Genomic DNA, 8,343 nt, shown 5'->3' on the forward strand with positions numbered 1-8,343 from the left:
CTGGGGGATTGGTACAGATTCAATAGTGGCTTTCAAGATGGAATTGGATAGTTTGAAAATGTCGATGCAGGCTTGATGGGCTGAATGGCCATCTACTGTCCGGTGATATTCTTAAGATTTGATGGTTGCTTTGGACTGCAGCTTGATTCTTTGTAAGCTGCTAAACAATTTCTTATAAGGCAACTCTGCAGTAGCTGGCTGGATCAGACTTGCAGAACAACTTCAAGCTCTGCAATGATGAGCCATTTGGCTCTGTTCTTAATTTGTAGAATCCCTACAGTGTGGAAACAGGTCATTCAGCCCATCGAATGCATGCCAACCCTCTGAAGAGCAGCCAACCCACACCCACTCCCACTCCACTCCCTATCCTATCCCTGTAACCCTGCATCTCCTGTGGCTAATCCACCTAACCTGCATACCTTTAGACTGTGGGAGGAAACTGGAGCACATGGAAGAAACCCACAGAGAGACAGGAGAATGTGCAAACTGCACACAGACAATTGCCCAAGAGTGGAATTGAACCTAGGTGTCTGGTGCTGTGAGGCAGCAGTGCTAACCCCTGAGCCATTGTGCCAGACAATGTGTAAAGTACAATAGCTAACAATATTTTGACAGTTGCCACTGCCAAAGATCCCAAATTAACTCCCTGCTGTGTTGAATACAATGTAAGAAATAGGATGAGAGGAGGCTATTCAGTCTTTCAAGTCTGCTTTGCTATTCTACATGATCATAGTTGATCTTGTACCCTAACTCTATCTTCTCCAACTTACCTATGTATCCCTTATTTCCTTTGTTATCTAATAATCCATTCAAATAATATTATATACACACTCATTAATTGACTATCAAAATCCTGGATGGTTTCCATTCCCCTTACCTCAACATATCTCAGGGACATCAAAGCCACTTACAGTCATTTACTCCGATACTGTTTAAAATTTGGTAATTAAACCAAACTATATATGAAAAGTGGCGATTTGTAATCTATATTGTTCTATAAATGTGACTAACCTGCATCTTCACATGACTGTTGCTGACACCATCTTATGATGCTGTGGTCATATTGTCTGCAACATCTGGGATACCTTGAATAGATTGACAGTCATGATTCTTCCTTGCTGCTATTAGTCTAAGTTACTGATATCAAGTGGGGAAGAATGCCCATATAGAATTTTCAGTAGAAAAGGGACTCAATCATTAACAGTAAAAGTTTATTACACAAGATGTAATATCTTTTTACATTATATCTAAGATACATGATAGTCCTTTATGAGACACCAAGCTCAACTTAAGTACACATTACTGCTCTGAAACATTGTGGTACAAATTTTGAGACAACTGAACAACTACAACACTGATTAGTTCTTCGCAGGAACTGTCTTTTATATTCTGATTTATGGAGCTTATTTTGTGTTGGTAATTAACCCTTTAAGGTACACACTGTCTCATACAACATTGAGTTCAGTTTAGATAGGCCATAAAGGCAATATGTTTATGCATTGGACCAATCCCAGGTAATACTTGAAAATTCTAGTTATTACTTTAGATATAATATTTTAACATCTGCAGGTTTGAATTTATCAATACACAATACGGTGTGAAGCTGGAGGAACACAGCAGGCCAGGCAGCATCAGAGGAGCAGGAAAGTTGACCTTTCAGGTCGGGTCTCTTCTTCAGAAAGGCTCAGAAAACTGAGCCATTTTGCATTGTCTAGAATATAAAATGAAGTACAATTGGGTCCTGGAGGTTTTTGTGGGTTTGTCTGCTGCTGTTGACTACTTTCTCCATCTTTTTCTTCCACTTGCTTAGGTAATTGCTTAAAAGATCTCTGTACAAAGAGTAAGGCAGTACATCTAATATGGCAATGTAACCAAGTTTCCAGTCAGGACAGGGCTATTTTAAGTGATTTTTCTCTTTGAGTACTAGATTTCAAATGTTATAAATCAACTAATTAAAACAAATTTTGCCATTTTGTTTAAATTTGGGAAATTAATCTGATGGTTGAAAGCCCATTTTTTTTCTGACCCACAAGTCTTACAGAGAGTCGGAGAAGATGGGATAAATTACAAATTATTGTTTAGGCGCTAACAAAGACAAAATACTGTGGCTGTTGGAAATCTGAAACAAACACAGAGAATGCTAGATAAACTCAGAAGGTCAGACAGCATCGGTGGAGAGAGAAACAAAGTTAATGGTTCGAGTCTGGTATGTTGCTTCAGTATAAGCGCTGTTAAGCCTGGGTTTTAAAATTGTGAATAATGTTGGAAAACTGGGAATGAAGAATTTTGGGTACAAAGAATAAGAAAGAAGAGGAAACAATCCCTTTTCCATTTAGGATGAACTGCAGTTAAAATCGCCGAAGACACACAGACTTGTAATAAAAGGGAAACTAACTTGACTCAAAGTGCCAGGAATATGCTACTCACTGAATAGGTGTGTAAATATGTTTTTGTTCTGTTACTTCCTACCTAATCAAGAGACAGATAAACAGTTTACTTACTTTACTGTACTCCGGCTTTGGTATTGTATGAAATACTTGTTGTACGGTGTGAGTGTCACTGATAAGGTCAATATTAATTGTCCATCTTAATTTTTCTTGATTGTGGTGAGCTGTCATCTTAAACCACAGAAGTTCTTCAGGTGCAAGTATACCCACAGTTCCAAAATTTAGATCCAGTCACAGTGAAGGAATGGCAATATAGTTCTAGGTCAGGGTGGTGTGTAACTTGGAAGGGAACTTGCAGGTGGTAGTGTTCTAATGTATCTCCTGCCCCTGTTCCCCAAGGTGGGGAGATAGGTGCTGTTGAGAGCAGCTTGGGACATTGCTTAAATAAATCTTCCAAGAATCCTTAGATTTAGGAAAAGTCCCAAAGCATTGGAAAACTGCCAAATATAACATGTTTATTCAAAAAAGATGAGACAAAACACACACACACGCACATACACACATACTTATGTAATTATAGGCTAGATAGTTTGACACGTGATACTGGGAAATGTTATGAGTATTATAAAGGATATTATAGCAGAGCATTACAAATTCATATGATAGACTCAGCAAGACTCCATGAAAGGAAATCATGCAGGACTTGTAAAGGTGAACCAGTAGATGTAATATATTTGCATTTTCAATAGGTGTTTAATTAGGTATTGTGCACAAGGCTACTTAATAAGAACACATTGTGTTGGGGTAGTTTATTATCGTGGATAGAGAATTAACTAACAAATAGAGTATTGGGATAAAGGGAGCATTTTCAGGGTGGCAACCTGTAACTAGTGGAGTGCCACAGGGGTCAGTGCTGGAGCCACAATCATATATGATATATGTAGTGCCATGGATGACAGAAATGAATATACTGTTGCCAAGTGTGCAGATGATACAAATATGGGTGGGATGACAAGTCAGAATGACACAATTTACAGAGGGATTTATTAGGTTATCTAAGTGGGCCAGTATTTAATGCCCATCCGTAGCTGCTTGTGAGAAGGTGATAGTGAATTGCCTTCTTGAACTGCTCCAGTCCACAATTTATCAGGAATGGAGTTCCAGGCTTTCTACCTAGCGACATTGGAAAAAAATGGCAATATTTATCTAAAGTCTGGATAGTGAGTGGCTTGGTGAAGAACTTGCAGATGGTGGTGTTCCCATGCATCTGTTGTCCTTGCCCTTCTAGATGGTAGTGGTTGTGGGTTTGAAAGGTACTGTCCAACGAATCTCAGCAGTGCATCTTGTAGATAGTACACCCTGCTGCTTCTGTGTATCGGTGATGCAGGGACTGAATGTTTGGATGTGGTGCAAATCAAGCAAGCCACTTTTCCTGGATGGTGTCAAGCTTCTTGAGTGTTATTGAAGCTGCCCTCATTCAGATCTTGATAGGGTAAATGCAGAGAGGTTGTTTCCCTTTGAGTGAGAATCTAGGATCAGACAGCATAATCTCAGAATAAGGGGTCACCTATGTAAGGCAGAATTGAGAAGAATTTTTTTCTTTGGTAGTTAATCGTTGGAATTCTTTACCATGGAGGGCTGTTGAGGGAATTGAGGGTTATAGAGATGAAGCAGGAAAGTGGAGTTGTGTATTATGTGATCAACTATGAGCATACTCAATGAGCCAAATAGCTTCTTATTTCTCCAAAGTGTCCTGGGTCTTATTGTCTTATGTCATGACCCTGAAATTTGTTTTCGAGTACACATTCAATTTTCACGTGGAATCTGATTCCGCCACCCTTTCAACTATTCCTCACCTCTGAACATGCCATTGGTGCAAAATAATCTATTGTTTCTCCTCTCACTCTTCTGTAATAACCTCAGGGAAATTAGCTAGTGCTGTGTACAACATTGATTATTTTACTTCCAGAACAAGACAGTTTTGATAATGCATGTAATGTCTTTGAATGAAGGCCCTTTTCCACAGCACCAGATGAGCATTTAGGATCCCATTCCAATATTCAAAGGAGAGCACTTCAGCATTCGAAAGAGAATTCTGATTGCCAACCCTCCTGTCACCTAACATCATCAACTAGAAAGAACTGGTCAAAAATTGTTTTGCTATCTGTGGGATCTAGCTATACAAAATGTGGCTGCATTTTGCCTATGAAACAGTAATCTGAAGTAATTCAAAACCTGATGCTTTTATATAAATAAATATATGGTACACAGTGATTGACATTTGAAAATGACATGCTGACTCCATGTTTGTGATATTATTTGTAATCATGGGTTCTGAAGTGGTCAAAACCATGTATGGTCTTAAATTTGATGTACATTACCATATTGTGTGTGTGTGTTAAGGGGAGATATGGGGGTTGAATTTTCTGAGGTGCAGTAACTTCGTGCAGTTTACTAGTCTGCTTTTTTTTTATGAAAGGAGAGAGCTCCGAATTTCTATGATGAGATTCTGATCAGGGCTCCTTCAGAAATGTGGAGCCATACATCATTTCTGACAGTTCTTTTGTAATGCAGAGGGACCAGGAAAAGGCAAACCATAACCCCATGACAAAGGTCCAAAATCATTGTCACTTTAACAGTTACTGATAAATGGTAAGTATATATGTTAAGTGTGAAGTTAGGGTGATGGCAAGCAAGGGGGCCAGGAGAGTGATTGCCTAGTATAGGTCAGGATGTGTGGGAATAATAGGTCTGGTAGGAAAGGATGCGAATTGGGTCAGGGGTTGCAAGTGCAATACAGATGGAGAAGGGGATCAAGTCTCTGGGGTGGGAGGGAGAAGCAGTTTGGGTCCAGAATGGGCAAGGGGCAGAGCAGATTGTGTCCAGGGAAAAGAGACGAGTGTGTCTGGAGCAGGTGAAGGGTGAGAGAAGATCAGGTTGGATCCAAAATGGTTAAAGATGGATTGGGTCTGAAATGGGGTGGGATCCAGGAATGTCAGGTGATGGTCAGGGAAGTGTAGCTGAACTGAAGGCATATTTGGAGTGTTAAGTTAAGGATGGGTTGAGTTGAATAGTTACTCGGGAGTTAAGACTATGCATTTAACAGTCTAACACTTTGATTTATTATTTACTAAATTTCACTGGAGACCTCTGAATTCTGTAGTTTAAATGGAGACTTTCAGAGAGTTCCAAGCATAGAGTAATTGCCCCTTGGAATCTTCAAATTTCTTGGCCATTCCTCTGATGTCTGCCAGGTTGGGGATCCACAGGGCTCATAGTGCAACTCCCATCTATGTTGAAATAACACCTATCTGGTCATCAGAAAAGCCAGGCCATTGTTTTATTTTTACTTTTATATTTGTTCTGCATGTTACTGGAGTGTCTGAAGTTTGTTACATGATTTTTTAATGAGGGTTCACCAGCTTGGAGTAGAGCTTCAGGCAAACAGTTTGGTCTATTAGGAAAAAGTGGTAGAAGAAGGTTTTTAAAAACAACTGCTGTTGCCTAGCCGGTAAGGTCCAGTAGCACAGAAGACTGAGAAATTTAGGGCAGGCAATGGGCAGACATTCCCTATGTGTGAAAAGGTGCTGCTTGTTTGGCAGTCTTCAAAAAGTCAGGGCTGGAGAAAAATTCCTGTGTGGCTCGAGGAAAACATCCTCAGATGTTGGAAGCTGAGGGTATAGAAGACTTGTTTGCTTTGAAACTATTTGGAAGTTAACACCGAGAAAGCTCCAGAAACCAATTACAGCTCAGCCAACTGAAGAAGAAACTTTAAAGTGGAAACAAGGTGACCTCGACTAAGATTGAGCATCTGTCAGGTTCTTGTTGAGGGTAAATCTTTAGCCCTGATAGAATCATAGAAACAAACCCTTCAGTTCAACTTGTCCATGCCAACCAGATATACTAAACTAATCTAAAAATAGGTCAGGAGATGCCTACAGGAACAGCATCAGAAAGATTCTACATGCCCCAACACAGTCATCACACTACCCTACATCAGGAACACGTCAGAACTCACCACAAGACTTCTACGACTGCTGGGCATCAGAGTGGCACACAAACCCAAATCAACCCTACGACAAGTGCTCACCCGAACTAAAGACCCACTCCCCGCCATGGACAGGACCAATGTCATCTACAAGATCCCCTGCAGAGACTGCGAGAAACACTACATCGGACAAACAGGAAGGAAACTAATAACAAGAGTACATGAACACCAACTGCCTACAAAAAGACACGACCGATACTCACTCATCTCAATCCACATGGACAAGGAGAACCACGACTTCAACTGGGACAACACCAAGATCCTGGGACAGGCTAGGCAGAGACAAGCACGAGAATTCCTGGAAGCATGGCACTCCACGAAGCAGGCTATTAATAAACACATTGAACTCGACCCCATATACGTTCCACTACAGAGGAAACCCAGAAGTGAGGCAATCCATCGCGACGGACCCCAGAGTTTAAAAACCAGGCGGGAAAACTCACCGCTTCATCAGAGGCTGCACTGAGGATGTTACCGAGCATGGTAACGAAACATCTGCAGAACAACAAACCAGCTCGGCGAGCCAACCAACCTCAACACCCACAACCCGAGCTACAGATCTACTCCAAAACCTTAGTAATCTAATTCCATTTGCCAGCATTTGGCCTGTATTCTTCTAAATCCTTCCTATTCTAATACCCATCCAGATGCCCTTTAAAAGTTGTAATTGTACCAGCCTCCACCACTTCCTCTGGCAGTTCATGCACCACCCTCTGCGATAAAATGTTGTCCCTTAGATCCCTTAACCTATGTCATCTGGTTTTGGATTCCCCTACCCGGTGGGAAAAGACCTTGGCTATTCACCCTTTCTATGTCCCTCATGATTTTATAAACCTTGATAAGGTCACCGCTCAACCTCCGATGCTCTAGGGAAAATAGCCCTAGCCTATTCAGCCTCTCCTTATAGCTCAAACCCTCCAAACCTGGCAATGTCCTTGTAAATCTTTTCTGAACCCTTTCAAGTTTCACAACATCTTTCCTATAGCAGGGAGATCACAATTGAATGCAGTATACCAATAGTAGCCTAAACACTGTCCTGTACAGCTGCAACATGACTTCCCAACTCCTATCCTCAATGCGCTGACCAACAAAGGCAAGTATACCAAATGCCTTCTTCACTATCTTATCTACCTGTGACTCCACTTTCAAGGAACTATGAACCTGTACTCCAAGGTCCCTTTGTTTAGCAATACTCCCCAGGACCTTACCATTAAGTGCACAAGTCCTGCCCTGATTTGCCTTTCCAAAATGCAGCACCTCATATTTATCGAAATTAAACTCCATCTGCCACTCCTGAGTCCATTGGCCTATCTGATCTGATCTGTTTCAAGTAGTTCTTTTGTGTAAAATAGTTCATGTATTTTTTGGGTGAAATAAACTTTGTACTTTTAATAAAAGAACATCATCATGAACACACCTGAACTGAAATATAAATAAATTGCTAGGAAAAACTCAGCAGGTCTGTTGCCATCTGTGAAGGGGATGCAGAGTTAATGTTTCGGGTCCAGTGATCGACCTTCAGAACTAGGCTATTTCAGGGCGTCTATGCAAAAATATAATGCCGAGTTTCAGTTTGGGACCTGTCCACTTACGTAAAATGCAACATGTTTTGATGTATGATGTCCACTTATCTCCAATAAGCCTAGTATTAACGTACTTTTTACAGTACACATAAGCACATTAATAATCACTCAACATTTTTCAGGGAAGTGAGAACCTCTCAATCGTTATTTTTAGTGTACACCTCATCCCTCTCTCTCCTCCTGACTAAAGTCCAGAAACTTCTGAGCAGTGGTCACTGAAATCAGAAACTCTGCCTTCTCTGCACAGATACTGCCGGACCGGCCGAGTTTCTCCAGCAATTTCTGTTCTTGTTTCGAGGATAAAAATAAATCTAACGTTCTGTAC

The sequence above is a fragment of the Rhincodon typus genome, chromosome 26, assembly GCF_021869965.1.
Source record: "Rhincodon typus isolate 14 chromosome 26, sRhiTyp1.1, whole genome shotgun sequence".
NCBI lineage: Eukaryota > Metazoa > Chordata > Chondrichthyes > Orectolobiformes > Rhincodontidae > Rhincodon > Rhincodon typus.